General features: G+C 42.0%; 1 protein-coding gene across 3 annotated transcripts in view; it reads right to left on the bottom strand.

The window, feature by feature from the left end:
- The window catches only part of ARID5B (AT-rich interaction domain 5B), a 115,117-nt gene that overhangs the window by 74,799 nt on the left and 26,270 nt on the right, over positions 1-14,048 (bottom strand). Inside the window, exon 1 of one of the 3 annotated variants that reach the window (XM_065638823.1) lies at positions 12,258-12,290. The exons of the other annotated variants lie outside the window; for them this stretch is intronic. The gene's annotated coding sequence lies outside the window, so the exon portion shown is untranslated. Of the gene's footprint in view, positions 1-12,257; positions 12,291-14,048 lie in introns of those variants that run through there. 3 annotated transcript variants of the gene reach the window in all.

The following is a 14,048-nucleotide window of genomic DNA, read 5'->3' as shown; positions in this document are numbered from 1 at the left end:
GGGAACACCTTCTCGTATCACCATCCAGTCATAACCTGCCAAACACCCCCAAATCATTGCCCAGGTAACTGCAGCTGGCCAAGCAGCAATGACAGTCATCACATACATCTCTGGGTACTCCTATGAGAGAAAGGATGGCTCTCCCAATGAAATAACCTTCATTGGAGAATGTCGTCTGGCTTCTTGCTTGACTACTTCTTGCATTGATTCCTTTGTGCAGAGACAAGGCTAAGAACTCCGGTAGGAATCCACGTAAGAATCCTTTGCACCAGGCTGCTGTGATCTCGGAGCAACAGCTGAGCAGCTCAGGTACCTGCATCACTGTCACGGAACCACTTCTGCATGTTCTAGCACACCAATCCACTCTCCAGTTATCGGCAAAGACTTAACAAACACGGCTCTTCCAATCCACTCTGCCTTCTCATTCCCATGGTCTTTGTTCGCTCTAGTAATGCCACTTGGTGTGCCTTGGCTGGCTAATTAATCACAAGACCTAAAAACATTGATCTAAGAATCATGTTTCTCTCACAGATAAATGCAAATACAGCAACGGTTTAGCCCCATTAGGGCTAAAAAAATCTGAAAACCTGTGTTTTGGGGTTTAAATAAATTTGGTTAAATTACTGACACAACAGAGATACCACTTTGTTGGTAGGACCTGTGCTACTCATCCTTGCTTTGAGAACCCCCTCTATTTGAATGCTAATGCAATCAAGAACAAAGGCAACATGTTGCAGGATACCGAACACAGTGATTACATTTATGTTTACCAGATAATGATGATGTTAACAAGTTGCCTGTAATTCTTAGGTGGACATTTGCCTGCCTGATTTTGCTTTTAAGTTGATCAAAAGGCAAAAGCCATTCCTGCCAATATACAGAATAAAACATGCGGCGTGTATTGGATATTTCTTCCCTTGTAAGGAGGAGACAGAGCTAATTCTCAGAATTTTGTGCCACTTCCCCAGCCCTCTGTTTTCTGTCACAGCGCCAGCAGAGCATCAGCCTTTCGAAGAATTCCCAAGATTAGTTTAACATTTGAAAGAAAGAGCACACTTGCAAATCTACCTGATATTGAAACTGCTGTTCAACCCAACAGCAATACAGCCATTAAAAAAAAAAAAAGGACAGCACCATCTAATACGTACTTAAAGCACGTGGCTGAAGAACATTTTACAGTTGCTGATTTGGATCTGAGTTTTTCTAGTCCTATTTAACAGGGACAAAACCAAGTATGTTGATTGACAACTGACAATATGTCCATACAATCAAATCTTCCATAATATTTATCTTGTTAAATCACTTTGAATTTGAATCATAAATCCAATTTTTCAAGAAGACGAAAGAAATTGAATACTGAAAAAGTTTCCAACCAGGCATTCAACATCCTTTTTCAGACCCTAATCCAATATGCAGCTCCTCGTAACTGCAGCTCCTGCCCTGCGCTCCCAGGATCCTCCTGCGCCTTAGGAAGCAGGTTTATGAGGTGTTTCTAGACTCGGAAGAAGAGTGACTGACAATCGTCATTTCCAGCTTTTATATAACCCTTCCATCCACAGGCCTCAAACTGCTTTATGGAGACGAGTAAAAGTTATTATTGCCATTACACAGAGAGAGAAACTGAGACAGAGGGAGCTTAAAGGATTTATTCTATGGCATCAAGCAACTTAGAGAGCAATGGAGAGAGCGAACAGGCCAAGCAGAAATCTTTGTCAGGGAGATTTCTGGGTACGTGGGAGCTCGAGAACAGCGAGCTGACGCTGGGCTATGAAGTTGTCTCCTTGCCTCCCAAAACCTCCTTCTCTCCTTACCCCTCAGGTCACAGGTATGGGCCAGCAAACATCCAAACAGCCATAGATGGCTACAGAAAACCACTGTGACAGAAAAGGTTTTTTAACTGCCCTATTAGCTTTCCTTCTAAAGCAGATGGAGACAGGGGGAAGGGGGAGATTGATTGTTGAAGGGAGCACATGCTGCCTGTCCTCTTGAATGTTCTGGGTCATGTGGACCATTCAGGTTGAATGTGCATCAGCTTTAAAACAAGTATTTATCCTGGTTGTCGTGGTTACTGATAAGCAGCTTCAATTCTGCTGATAACAAAAAGAAGAAAGAATTAAAGAGGGGGGGGGGCCCTGAAAATATAATTTGGTAATATGACAAAGCCAAGAAGAGGAATTAAATCACATTAAACAAGCCAATTGTACTGTAAATGGCTCTGCCTCTGTATTTGGTTTGAAATCATCTAAGGCTCTAACATGGCAGCTGCTTCAGTTTTAACAAACAAACAGTAAAAATCCCTTTTAATAATGAAAGGAAATAATGATATACTTTGCTTTAGTCAAATTCAAACATAATTTAATTTTTCCTGAGGTGAGATTTGCACAGGGAACAATCAGATAATAAGTGTTATCATTCTCATAGACAAAACTGAACCAGCACTTTGCAATTCAAAGTGCTATTTAATGCACCGTTTTCAGCAATCTCTGAACACTATCCAACATACCACTGAACTACGCTTCAGTACTTACACATAAAGCCTGATCCTGCAAGTACTTGAGCAGGGAAGTTACGCTACAACACAAGTACGTCCACTGCTGCTGTGGCTGAAGTTACACATTCCCTAAAGCGCCTTTATGAGGGGAGTCACATCCAGTAACTTTTCCTGCAACACCTTCTCATCACCTTTATCATTATTACTATGATTATGTGTTTTGGTGTCCCTTTCTTCTGAAGTGCAGCACCGCACAGAGAAAATACTGGAGAATGAAAAACTCACAGAGAAACACACAACTAGAGCCACCGGCAAGAGAGGAGCACACATCTCTACCATGATGACAATTAACCACTGGAAAAATGAGCTCAAGGATGTAACAGGTTCCCTGTTCCAGTGCTCGAAACTTATTTTTTCTTTTTTCCTGAAGATATTCTCTGGTCCGATGAGTTTTAAACTTGTGGTCTGTCATTTGCCCTCTGTGCTGAAGAGGTCCACAACAAATCCATACTTGCCTGGGAAAATTTTATGGCATGAAAAACTGGGGGGGGGGGGGGAAAAAAAAAAAAAAAAGAGGAAAGCCACTGAGAGTTAAACTGAGTTACTGGGCTTAATATCAGAGTAACTGGGTCTCCTGTCATCTCCTCTCTCTTTCACCTCCGCACACCATTCAAACACAAATGAGAGAAGCACATGCAGCCTGACTTACCAGGGACTGTTACACCACCTCTTCCCCACGGCAGCATCAACCACCTTCATTTTCCATTGCCCCCAAAAGTATGAGTCAAAAGCCTTATCTGGGTGTTTCACACGGGGCCCTTTCACTATCATTCTGAAAATTCGGAGGAACTGCACCCTCCTCGAAATAGCAACGGCAGAAGCTGCTGGTCCCAGATCTCTGAACAAGGGGTGGAGGGTGGAAACGGTCCAGTGATTTAAACAGTCGAGCTCCGCTTTTGACATTTATGCCCTCTTTGAAACCCTTAATGAAGCAACAACCCCGTTAATTCTTGCAGGGTATTTAGTACACATAAAACCTGCATTATCTACTATTTACAATTTACTACACACAAGCAGTATCTGGCTCCGCACAAAAATAACAAGCTCACTGTAACCCTCCGCTCCCTAACCATACTGCTGATTTCTTTGACACATGGAGAAGTGAGAATAATTACATTTTACTGAGTGCATCTCAATACACCGATTTAAGTAAGATTTCCAAAGCTGCAAAAATATGCTTTTCGATTTCGTTTGTTTCTAGCAATTCACCCCGAATACGGTTAGTAAAACCTTCAGAAATCATCATCAATATGGACAAAAATTGTACCCTTCTCATGTGGGCATTTGACAGGGGGATAATAGGGTCTAGAAACACCACAGTCAGACGTTTCTTTTCTATTTAATGTTTCCTTCTGTGCCAAACATAATATAACAGACAAGTGTTAGAGAGACATGCAGGGGGGAGCCTGAATAGAGAGAGAGCTTTAAAAGAGGTCCTTAATAGAGAAGCTGTATGCTTAGTCTTCAACAACATTCAATGGCAATTTATTTGCAGCCATTTCCTCAGGTAACCTTTCACACGGGAGCAGGTAAGATAGAGCACAAGACAATTTGTCAACTGCCAGATATGAACAAAAGAAACCATTTTTAATAAGCTTCAGTGGCCCCTTGCATTTGTTTTGCAACATGTTAATAACTTTTTTGGAAGCCAATCAAAGACAAGAAGAGAAAAAGAAGTCAAGCTGGGAAATAAAAACCACAGTTAAAGAATTTTACAGATAAACTTGTGTTATCATCTGCAGTGTAATAATGCTTAAATCGAGGGGCAGCACAGAATCAGAATTAGCACGATGCCATTCCTTTAAAAAAAAATAAATGGCAGTTACAAAAATGTTAGCGCCATGTATTTTTTTCCAAGAATTTGTTGTTGTTTATCTCATCCTGATGCAGTACAGACCTGTTCCCCAACACAACGTTACTCTGGTTCCTCTCCTTCCCAGGGACGAGGTGAAATTCAATACAAGGACTATCACGAGGAACGGCCAAACTCCAGGCCCCCGACCCAACGCCCCCACACCCCGCTCCCCCAGCTACTCAGGGAGCCTCACCTCCTCACTGAACCCCTCATGTTGCACCAAATAACCCCCAAATTGTTGCTCTGAAAAACAACCCAAACGTAGCTTCAACAGCTGTTACAGGTATATGACTAAGTCAGCGGTTATTCATTTAATCCAATTCTGCATCACAGCAAAGCAGACTCAAGCTGAAGAGGAGTAATAGGAAGAAGATGTAAAGGAAAAGGGAACCAATGTACTCCCCCTTCTAGGACATGAGGACCGAAACCAGAGTGATGTGCAGGACGAGATGAACAAACCAACTGTGCAATGCCAGAGCCTTCCTGTGTGACCAGGGTCATAGCATTGGGTTTTTCTGCGGCACAGCTTCATTTCTGTGGAAATGGAATCAGTCGCAGGTGTGTGAGAGCTTGTGGGACAGTTGCTCCTGATCCCTTCCCCTTTCTGCAGGCACAAGAGGAGGTGCAGAGAGTCTCCCCATATCTGTGCCAGAAAGGTTTCTGCAGGACAAAGGTGCAATCATTGGGCCAAAGGCTCATAAAAGCCCTCAGCCCCATTTCTAAGGGAAGTGTGTTTTGGTGCTGAAGAAAAGTCAGAGCACCCAAACAGAGAGGCATGAAAATCCCAGCAACATACGCTGAAAAATCTGATGAAGTGTTAAGCAATTTCATTAATGTTATTAAAACACAGAAAATTCCCTTGGAAAATTTCACACAGGCTTTCCGTCTTATTGCACATTACTCATGGCTTGAGAGACACAAGAGGAGAAAATGGAGAGAAAAAAAGCTTCTCTCAAGTCAACTTGGACCGAGTCCTAGTCTCACTGGTAGAAAGACCAGGCTTGTGGGCTTCAGTGAGAATAGGGCTGGGTCCTTTGAACTCGATTATTATGGCATCTGCAAGAGAAGTACAAAAGTATATGGTGAGAGAAGATGCGCCAGAGAACAAAAGGAGCTGCCGGTCAACCCTCATGGTTATGATGATGAAAAGGCTCCCAGAATTCAGCAGACACACATCTGTGGAGTTTAGTATCCTGTCCCCAAAATTAGATTTTGCCTCCTAAGGACTTCGCAGAGGAGTCTGTTATCCGGTGAAGAGAAAGAATACAGGCATTTGCTCTTCAAGGAAGAGGAATGGCCTTTTGAATAAGAAAGGGCTCCCTGCGATGGGAACCTACCAGCCCAGCCCCAAGCTCCTCCTGAGAACTAATACAGGATCTTCTCTTCCTCTTCTGCAGAACCAGGAAACCATCGCTGCAGAAGAAGAGAAGTTGTGCTACCTGAATGATCTGAAAAGGCCGCAGGTGGAGGCAGGGTGAGAAAGGATTTCAGGGCAAGTTATGCCTATGAGCTGAGGAGAACAAGCAAGTATCCTCCCACTCTTTTCTCTCGTCAAACTCTCTTTGCAAGTTTTCAGCGAGAGCGTCAGTCTCCAGTGAATCTGCCCAGGAAGGGCCGGCAGAGCCCTGCCAAACTTCCAGAAACACCAGGCAGCTTTTGCTTGGCTCCTGATGGGCTTCGGTCCGGCACCCAGCAGAGAGGACGGCTCCCAAACAGAAAACAATCCTAACATACTATCTACTAGTCTGGAGCACACTCTAATAATAGATAGCACTGTCTATTTCAAAGCACTTAATGGACGCTAATTAGTCCTCAGGGCATTTCTATGAGGCAGGTAGATAGATAGGTATTATTTTCCCTGTTTTACATATGAAATAACCTCATCGGAGATGTTCTGACTTGCTTAAGGCCACCGAATGAGTCAGTGAGCTCAGCTCTCAGCAGGTCCTGGCTCCCATGCCTGTGCTCAGACCTCTCAGTCACACCTTTTTCACTAGTGCAAAATCTTCATTTCAAACGTGGAGGGAGAGAGGAAAAGATGATCAAGGAGGGGTGATAACACTGGAAAAAAATACTCTCTGGGAAAGGAGGTTCCAGAAGAACGACAAAACAGAGCCTTGTATCTGCTGAATGCTAGATACCAAATCTAGGACAACGAGAGAGATGAAAAACGCGCTCTGATACAAAATTCTAAGAGTTTCTGTTATATATTCTTGTCAAGCACGCACAGCTATTTATTGTGATTTGTAACCACTGCTAATGCCAGTTAAATAGTTTTAGACTCCTAATTTCTAGCATGACCACGAGTGTTAAAGAATGTGCGAGGGCAGCAGTCCTGGATGCACAGAATATATATGCTTAGGACGTACCTGTAAGTTACATGCCCGCACCCACAAAGTTACACCGAGGCGGTATTCCACACTAGAGACTATAGATACCACACTGCCGTGGCAGGCAGGAACAGACAAGTGATGGATTCTTTATCTCTCTGGGAAAGAGCAGAGAAGGGTTTCAGCCACCACTCGCGAACGGCGACGGCCCAGCAGCGAGTGGCCCAGGGTGCTGTGGGGACCACTCCTGCTCCAGAGGGTGCTGAGGGCACCAACACACGCAGGGTCCACGTGGAGACGAGAGAATAACAGCACTGACCATACAAGCCCCACTTTTCTTATTCCAGACACCCTCGGTGCGTTTCTGACTCTCAACTACGCAATTAAGTGAACCAGGCTCTTTGAAAAAGTGAATGCAGTGTGCCAGTCCGCTAGAACGTTCACTAATTGTTTGTGCTAAAAATAATCTTTATTTTTGTTTCTACGGGATTCAAGGACCAATACCCAGCAACTACAGGCTACACAAAACATTCCTCATTTTTCAGAGGGAAAAAGATTATTTATGCAATACATTATCAATCTCAAATGGTGATGCTTAAGTACAAGTTTGATGAGCTATATGCAGCATAATACAGCTGCTTTGCATTTGGATTCCTTTATTTATAGACCACGGCAAATTAATAACTCAAAAATGTTGTTTCAGGCAAAGTAATGGACACACAATAAAACTATTCATTTCCTCAAAGGTCACTCTAGGAGAAGCATACATTGTTTAAAAGTCTACCAGCAATGCTATTGTTCCCAAGAAAAGCGAAAATATATAAAGAGCAGTTAGTGCCTATATCTGCATCGGAGACCCCAGGCTAATTTAAAGTGCAATCTTAAGGCAATCAATCATACTCTGAAATTACTTCATTTTCCAAACTGTTTACACTTTTTAAGTTACAAATCCACTTTCTGCTATTTCAACTCGAGATTTACAGCTCCAGATTGAGCCTGCCCTGGCTTGCTGCCAAACCCAAGTCATGAGGGAGCTAATGATCTGAGCAGATCGGGGGCTTCTAATGGAGAAAAGCGCATGCACATTTCCAGCATGTCTGCAAGTAATCACGGCACGATGACTGTAAATGAGGCGGCCTCACATTTATTTTAGGAGAAATATCTTAAAGCTCCACTTTTGATCTGGCCCAACAACAACACTAAAAACCAAAAATTTAAAAAAAAAAAAAAAAAAAAATCCTTTTTCAAAGGTACTCCCAAGATTATTCCAAATGATTCTAAATGAAACTGCCAGGCAAACAATATGTTAAAGAATAGTACAATAGCTAATTTCCTTTAATGTTTCTATCTCAACCAGATCATATCCTTATCATGGCAAGCTGGAACATTAAACTCTCTAGTTCATGGAATCAAAACACAAGAGTGCTTCATATTACATTATAGAAAAATGAGCCATTCCCTACAAACAAGGTCAGATTTCTGGAATGCCAAAGGTCTACATTTAAGCAGAGCTGGGAGGAGGGGAGGCTTTGCCCGCTCTGCTCTCTCAAAAGCAGTGGGAAACTAGACCAGCAATTTAAATTTGTTTTAATAGCCAAAATGGTAGACGAATAGCGAGAAGTCTCTTGGGAGATGGTACTCAAATTAAGTATGATCTTTATTGTTTCATTACAGTGGCATAGCCAAATAATGACTTTGTGTTACTATACAAATAATGCCGGATCCTCATTTTCTAGCGGAAATAATTGCTCTATCATTTTCTGCTTACCATCAACCTACAGCCCCCTCCCCATGGCAGCAATGGGTTGTGGTAAGTTTGGGGCTAGACTGAGAAAAGTTTCAGATTTTCTCCTGTTTTTAAAGGCCATGCCAAGGAGGCATATTCTGACCCAGAAGTGGCTCTAAGAATCAAGCTATAAATATTCTTGCATTGTACTTCATGAAATTCAATCTATTGTGATGGATATTTCTGTTATAACATTATTACATGCCTAAACTCAATTGTATAATTGGATAGGGCCAGAAACAATAAGCTGGCATTGCTTTGTTACAGCATACTACAGCTTTAAAATACCTGTAATCATAAATCAACGTTATGATTTAAAGTTCTGTCACGAAGCAGAGCAGGAAAAGAAAAAATAAACTAGCTGGTAAAGAATCTCATTTTACTTTCTAGAGACTGAAAGTTTTTACCAGCTTTGAGTCTCACCACCGCTACAACTGGGAGAGTCCTTCCTAGGTTGCCTGGAAAGGCACCTCCTCCAGAAAGATTTTGCTTCCTTACAGCTTTCCAATGCAACCGGCAGAGCTGCACCAAGGAATCCCGCAACTCCAGAGTACGACGGATGCGTCTGCATCGCAGCCATTGACACCAGGGTAACAGGGAGCCAAGGCTGGAAGGGACAAAGGGACCCGAGCCCCTGCAGCTGCCCGAACGTGCCCTGCAGAGCTTGTGCCCTGCAAACGAGAACACCGGAGCATGCTTTGGGATGGACAGACGGACTGCACCGTGTCACCGTAAGAGGCAGAAGCGCTGAAGGTGGCTGAGGCATTTCTTCTCTCCCCTCATCTACGGTTATGCAACCGTTCTCCACATCTCATCTCCACTGACCTTCCAGCCATGCGGAGCTTCGTGCTTACTGGAGGCACTGGGCTACAGCATGACTGAAGTTAATAATAAAACACGGATTCCTCCTATGGTTTCACTGAAAACAACAACATTGCATTCAGAGGGACAGAGATCTCCAAGAACCTTCTTGCTCTGTTTTTTTGGCTTCTATTACAGTTCTTAAAAAAATCTCTTTTTCTCTCTACTTTGTATTTTAATACTTTGGATACTTATGTAAAAAATGTTAAGTCTTTCATAAAGATACTCTTTTGGCCAAGTGCTTTATGGGTATCAGAGCTCAGCAACACACAGCTGTGTATAAACACACACACACACACATATATATATATATACACTTGCAGTTTCATCATGGATAACTACATGTATATACATGCACAATAAAGGATACAATTACTGTAACATCATTAAAACCCTTACTTTCTCAAATTCTCAACTTTTATTCTCACACACTCTGACACCATAAAATGGAGAAGTAGCTGAAAATAGGTGAGACTTGAATTTCCACACTCAAAAAATAAGGAAGAAAACCCCCTTCTCTTTCAATATATCTAACCACAAACAGATCTGAGGGGGGAGAGGCAAGTCAAGTCAAGCTCAGCAAAAAATTCCAAGTGTAACCACGTATAAATAAAAAGAGGTGATATAAATAGGTGATGTGAACAATTCTCGAGAACAAAATAGCATTTGATATCATCAGGGTTGGTGTCACAGGGTGGCTATTAACCAGCATAAACATTCATGTTCAGTCCCACTGAGTCACCCAGAAAAGCTGGCTCTCAAATAATGAGGCTGATGGAGCCTGAGATCCAGTCCTCCTTTTCCTTACTCCAACTTGGAACTGTTGCACAATTACGATACAGAACGTCAGGATACGATAAACAGAACTGAAAAAGGGAAAGAAAACAATTTTTTCCCCTACAAGTCAGGTTCAGTGCTTTTGCCTATTAAAGTAACCAAACATGTTTCTCTCTGAAATCAAAGCCAAAAGGCAGCTTGCCAGGCACAGTTAACAGATAAATCTATGTTCCCGAAGGGTGGGCTTTTTTGTTTTGGGGGGTTTCTGCCTGACAACAATCTTGCGGTGAGCAAACAGAACACCCACCGCACATCTTGTCAATCTACTCGCATGAAAAAGGGAAGGAAACATGAATACTTTTGAAGATCTAGGCACTGTTCGGAAAAACCTCATGTTCTAACCTCCCTGTCAAAGGTCATGGTTTTCATAACTCCGAAGTCTGCAGCTATTGTAAAGCCCACTACATATAACGAGTAATTGCAGTTAATTTATCACTAAGGTCATTGTATACTAGCTGGGAGTTTGTAAACAAGAATGAATCACAGGTTTCATTTCTGTGTCCCTTTCAAACTGGAAGACCTAACAGTTTCCTGCTCCAACACACAAAATAGTATTGCTTCTATAAACCTCTTTGGGTCTCCTTGCCAGCAGTTTCCATTTAATTAAACTGACAGCAAAACAGGGCCCTTGCTAATGTGATCCAGACCAGTTTGCCTTCAATGTAAATTCTCGGGCATGAAATTACATCTGAAACAGACACAATAATCCCTCTATATCTTAGTCATGAGTTTAATCTACACTAAAATAACATTTTCTTTGTCTATATTGAAGTCTGTTTTAGAACTCAGTGATCTTTTCTTCTTTTCCCACTTGAAGCTCAGGGAATTATTCAACTTCCATTCACCTTAGAGTCAATTCAGAATTTTCTTCTTTCTGTAATTTAAACATTCATTGTTGGTTTCTAGGTCACAGGTAGCAAAATGATCTCGCATGTGAGAAACCAGATTCAGGATCTACTTCAAACTTCCACTTTCTGGAAACGGAATAGGCTGGTAGCACTATAAAACTAGTTCACCACTGCTTAAAGCCATCTAACTTGCCTGAGCTAGCAGCCTGATCTTCCACACAGATCCTCAGGTCAACCAGCTGTAAAGAGGAAAACTGGTGAGATTTGTAGGTACCTTCAACAAAATGAAGGTGGGCTTGTTTGTTTGTTTAATGACCCCTAACATTTCACGCCAGTGTAGTCATTCTCCTCAGTACGCAACTGATGCACTAATTCCTGCAGTGCCCGTGAAGACCAGAATATGCAAACAAATAGTTAACTTATTGCACAGCAACCACTGTGTTCATAGCACCTCAATAAACTGCAGGGTGCATTTACGCCCTATGTGAGACGAGAACTTCAGAGAGACGCAAAGCATTTTGTTCCTGGCCCCCAGGCTCCTGCACAAGCATCAGGACAAGCTTGGGGGCACCGCAGCTCCCCTGCAATTCAAGCCTGTGATATTAGAGGGCTTTGAAAAATAGGGAGGGATGGTACCTAGAGAGTAAAATCTGAAAAAGTCACAATTAGTAGGGGAAGGGCAAATAACTGATCTTTTCTTACTCGAGCCACTGTGTGCCACTGGGAGGCACCTTGTCAGCCACATTGAGCTCAGAGCATTCCTTACACCACCTGCGCCCCTCAGGACGTTGTGGGACTGGGCCCAAGGACTTCTGTTTCCTGAGAGCTTGTGCTCCAGCTGGAGATACTACGACCATAAGAAACATAAGTGACAAAGCCACAGTAAAGACAAGAGAAAACCGAATCACAGACTATTTTCCAAGTTTCTACTTGCCCGACCAAACATTTGCAAAACCTTAGTTACATGTCCAACTAAAAATACCTGCTGCCTAAGAAATCCTACATGATTTTAAGTAAGAAATTTGCCACATGCCCAGTGAGGTACAAGCAATGCTTTTACACAAACGCAATCAAAACATTTTCAGAACCTGGACAATAACATTTCCAAGCACTGTTGTCACAATCTTCCTCTTCAAATAATAACTTTAATTGCATTGTTTTCCTAAAAAGTAGAAAGTGAAGTGCTTACTTAAGAAAACCACCCATGCATTAAGCAGCCCGACATTCCTGGGAAAAAAAGAAAATTTAATTTGTGCAACAGAAGACAATGGTCAATCATTAGCACAATCAGAAATCATTACAGGTCCTTCTGGCAACTGCTGCTGCACTGTTCATGAGGGTCTCTTGTTCTGGAAGCAACACTCAACAAGTATGTTCCCAGTAAAAGGTCCATAAATCTTTTCTTACTGTTATATTGACTTTGTCTACAAGCTGATGAGGGAAAAACGGTTTAATACAGAATAGCAGCCTTTCTTCTACTCTGCCCATTAAGATTCAGCTGCCTGTGCTACTCCAAGCGTACAGAGATGGCAAAGAGCTACAGCTTTGTGCAAGCACCCTACACGACTGGCCAAAGACGAGGGTATGACTTTTCATATTAACTTGTACGGATTTGTCAGTATATTCGATCAGTTAAAAGTCTCTCAACAAGTTAGCAAAATTACCAACAGTTTCTGCTGCAGAGGGTGAAAAATGCTCCTATTCCATTTCTGCAAATGTGCTGGGCTCATGTTATCAAACACATGAATTCCTGTCCACGCTCTCTCCTGCACACCCTGCCATCAAAATAGCAGGGACAAAATTGGCCTCATTTCCTGTAAATTTCATATAGACCTGAATGTTCTCAAGTATGTTGTCAGGGAATATGTTTTAAGGCTGCTATGCTCACATCTGATCTCCTACTCCATGCTTTTAAGATATTAAATAGGCTTTACCCAATAAATCACATGTTTTGTGCCCTGGAATCACATGGTATCTGAAATCACCAAAGGCTAAATCCTGGTTTATTCACATTCATTATATGCAAGTCAGAGGGCCCAGGTCTAAAAAACAAAGTGAGCAACAACCTTCCCTGCAGGGAAGGCTAACAAAAAGCCCAAACCACACCCACCAAAAAAAAAGTGGCAAGAGAGAGCAGCAGCCCTTATTGCTGTCTCCAGCAATCCACCTGACCCGTCCTCCGAAATACCAGGAGCCTCCCCCCCCCGAAAACTACAGCATCTAACCTTTGATGGTTTACAATAGCACAAAGAAAACATAAAACACATTCAAGAAACATTGTGGGAAATGCGCCAGCATTTTAAGGAACGTTCCCTTTGGACATGAAGCCTTTTTTAGCCAAACCACTATGATTTTGTTTTAGTGACTCATACAAATGGATTCTGGATTAAGGTTTAAAAATGGGATATTTTCTCTTCTGCTCCCAGGTTCACCTCAAGACATGTGAATGAAAAAATAGCAGTAAGAATATTAGGCTGGACTTACATTCACCAACAGACACTAAATAGGGATCTACTAAATTTGTAAAGCTTAGTTGAAGCTTCAAATATATAATTCTAAAAATGCAATTCCTTCTGAAGTCGGGCTGGGCAAGGAACATAAAACTATAAAAAGATACTTTGTCCCTAAAGATTGCAAGAAGCTAATCATTAGCCACCCGTTTATAGCGTTTAGCTTTTTATTACATTATTCTGATATTTTTTTCCTTTGCAGGGACCTACTCCTTATTTCTACCATATGGGTAACAAAAATGATCCACTGCCGCTAGGCGAAGTGTTTTTAAAGACAAAGACATTTGCCAGATTAAAAACAAACATACAAACAAAGTGTACATAAATTTGTGTTTGACTACTGTTGGGCGTCTGGAATGGCACACATTTTCTTTGGAAAATTTTTCTTTCAGTTTTTTATACAAACGACAGTAAAATATGTACCCAGCAGCAAACTGAGAGAACTAAATTTAAAACGCACTTTCAGACCA

Source organism: Caloenas nicobarica, chromosome 7, assembly GCF_036013445.1.
Source record: "Caloenas nicobarica isolate bCalNic1 chromosome 7, bCalNic1.hap1, whole genome shotgun sequence".
NCBI classification, from domain to species: domain Eukaryota; kingdom Metazoa; phylum Chordata; class Aves; order Columbiformes; family Columbidae; genus Caloenas; species Caloenas nicobarica.
This window is presented reverse-complemented; position numbering and strand designations above follow the sequence as displayed.